This window comes from Frankliniella occidentalis, unplaced genomic scaffold, assembly GCF_000697945.3.
Source record: "Frankliniella occidentalis isolate FOCC.00 unplaced genomic scaffold, Focc_3.1 Scaffold41, whole genome shotgun sequence".
NCBI lineage: Eukaryota > Metazoa > Arthropoda > Insecta > Thysanoptera > Thripidae > Frankliniella > Frankliniella occidentalis.
In genome coordinates this window covers 1,383,015-1,385,983 of record NW_026267171.1, presented here as the reverse complement: position 1 = coordinate 1,385,983, position 2,969 = coordinate 1,383,015, and the positions used below count along the sequence as shown (strand labels likewise).

General features: G+C 50.1%; 3 protein-coding genes across 4 annotated transcripts in view; 2 read left to right on the top strand and 1 right to left on the bottom strand.

The window, feature by feature from the left end:
* The window catches only part of LOC113203300 (procathepsin L-like), a 601,094-nt gene that overhangs the window by 74,350 nt on the left and 523,775 nt on the right, over positions 1–2,969 (top strand). The window lies entirely within an intron of this gene.
* Positions 1–2,969, top strand: part of LOC113216390 (uncharacterized) — a 467,922-nt gene that overhangs the window by 184,484 nt on the left and 280,469 nt on the right. The window lies entirely within an intron of this gene.
* LOC113203306 (oocyte zinc finger protein XlCOF6-like) overlaps positions 1–2,969 on the bottom strand; it is a 41,278-nt gene that overhangs the window by 905 nt on the left and 37,404 nt on the right. The window lies entirely within an intron of this gene.

Genomic DNA, 2,969 nt, shown 5'->3' with positions numbered 1-2,969 from the left:
CCCCTCCCGCCCCATTCGCGTGCCGCACGTGATGCCTAGCCTGCAGGGGCAAGGCGACCATCCGTCTTGTCTAGCTGCAGCGGACGGGGCGGGACGAGGCGGGACGGGGCGGGCGCCGTGACGCAGCGCTGGATACGGCTCGACCCACTGCTGGACAAGGACAGCGCAAGACCCGCGCTGCTGGCCCGCAAAAGTCGATAGCAAACATATGAAATTCAGCAAACCTATTGTCGTTATTCACTGTTGTTTTTGCTGGTGAAAGAGGACGAGTAGTAGTAAGAAGTAACCGCAACCGAGCTAACAGACATTGCAACTCCAAACTGACTACGTAATGGTCTTCATTTCCCGCCCTGCAACCCTTTAGTCCAATTTTCCCGCGGTCAATTTATAAAACGAATAAATAAAAATAGGTTGGGTCACATCCGCGTTGCAGTCGCGAGTCGCATTACAATAACGTATCACATTGCGCCGCTCTCATAACGGCTGCGCATTACACGCAATTAATATGCCGCTCAATTCGTGGTGGCCCATCGGGCCTTTCGGACTGCTTGCTTGTGCTTTTTTATAATGTTATAGAGGCGCGTTCGGGGAGGCGATGGCCCTGTGATGTATCACACGAGCGAACCTGACCTAGGCCCCAGGAGAGGGGAGGCGGAGAGGAGGAGGGGAGCTACAGGGGCAAATCCCGGCGGCAGAGAGTGTATCCAGCGGCCACGTGCTGAACGAGACCAATTAGACCAACGCACCAATTACACGGCTGATGTAAACACGGGATTTATTATTCGGCGTGTGTGTGTGTGTGTGTGTGTGCGTGTGTACGTGTGTGAGGGCGTGCCCGGCGCGGCAGTACGAGACCATATCTCTTTGCCGATAGGGCCGAGTTCAATCGGGGGTTGGTCGGGTACACTCACGGGTGCCCGGACCCGCCGGCCGGACGATGTGCCAAATTCAGGCAAAACGATTCAGTTTGAATGAAATGGCGCGGTGCGGGCGGGGCGACCGGCCAGCCGCATCAAGGGTCCAGGGCGTGGCGGGGCGTGGCGGGGCGAGGCTGGGCGGGGCGTGGCGGGGCCCGGGTCCAGGACCCCGCCGGTCATCCCAGCGGACATGACTGGACTACCAAGTGACATGCGAGCCGTGGGTACGGCAGGGCGGCCCGAGTCCCGTTAGAGGTGGCCGTTAGAGGCGACGGCAGTGCCCGGCCCCAGCCCAGGCCCACCGCACCAGCAGCCCCCGATGGACGTGCAGTCCCGCACCACGACCCTGCAGGCTGGAGGCGGGGCGGGGGGGTGGTATGGTCCTCCAGCCAAGGCTGATGCATCACGTGGGAGCAGCCCAACCACCCTGCGCCGCGCACCCGTCCGATTCAACAAACAGAGAGGAAGGGCCCTCACAGTCCGAGAGATATCTGACTCCTTGACGAATCACCAAAATAACTTCTTTGGTGATAAACACACTGGCCAATCCTCGAGTAAGCAAGGTCATGGCAAACCTGGCACACTCTAAATTTTAGGGCAAACCTGTTCCACGGTTGTTAGTGGCGAACACTTTGCTCTGCAGTTCTAAGTGGCGAACTCGGTCGAACTGAAAATTTCTGCAGTTGGCAACAGCAGAACGGAAGTGCCCGTCACGAACTGGTCGCTATAAATGTAGAGCGCCTTGTGACATATACAGTTTGAGTGCATACTAGAACCTATAAGTTCTACAGTTCTTAGAGACGAACTTTTTTGTTCTGCAGCACGGTTTAGTTCGCCATTTACAACTGTAGAACAGTTTGGACTTAGATTTGCAGAGCATTTGAATATTTTAAGTTGCATGTTACACTGGCGAAGCGTGTCCTACGGCAATGAAAACATAGTATTGCTCTAAATGCTATTACCTAGCAGAAAAGGACATTATTTATATATTTTGAAAATTTGTGACACAAGGTTTTAAAACGTGCTTTAAAGGATTCTTATTTTGGATTTAAGTGCTAAAAGTTCAAAGAAAACATGTTTAATATCAGAATCATAAAGAATTTTCCTGAGAAGATATTCCATCTGCAACAGGAAATGAAAACTTAGACGCACGAAAGAGAAATTTTCTTGTATACCATACATGTTATATGAAACACTAATCTCAAAGGTTCACTGCTAGTTTAGATGTCAACATGAAAACGTACGCTGACAGTTTAGGGAACATTTCGAAGTGCATAGTGAAGAGGCATTACTCCAGTGTGCCGAAAATGTTTACGGCGACTTAGACGCAGGAAAATCTATAATCAATCAAATATTACAAGAAGATTTGCAGTATATACAGAACACTGATACCACACTAGATTTCAAGCAAAACAAAAGTTGAAAGTGGACAGTAATGCCACGCTCGTGTTTAAATCTGGTACATAGGCACGCGCAAATCACCAGCCCCTCTCTCGCCCAAACGACACAAAAGAGCTTTTGCCCTGTGAAGAATCAAACATTAAAAGAATAAACAGACACCACAACTTATGTTTACACCTTACATGTTCATGCGTGTAAGTTTACATGTCTACGCAAACTTCCAGCCAGTGAAAATTTCTTGATGCACACTGTACATTCAAAAGGCTTTTCTCCGGTGTGCGTTCGGAGATGACGACGCAACTTCTCAGCCTGTGAAAATTTCTTGTTGCACACTGTACATTCAAATGGCTTTTCTCCAGTGTGCGATCGGAGATGACGACGCAAATCCCCACTATCTGAAAATTTTTTGCTGCACACTGTACATTCAAATGGCTTTTCTCCAGTGTGCGTTCGGAGATGACGACGCAAATCCCCACTATCTGAAAATTTCTTGTTGCACACTGTACATTCAAAAGGCTTTTCTTCTGTGTGCGTTCGGAGATGAGCCCGCAAATTACCACCATCGGCGAATTTCTTGCTGCACACTGCACATTCAAAAGGCTTTTCTCCGGTGTGCGTTCGGAGATGAACACGCAAATGCTCAGCCCGTGA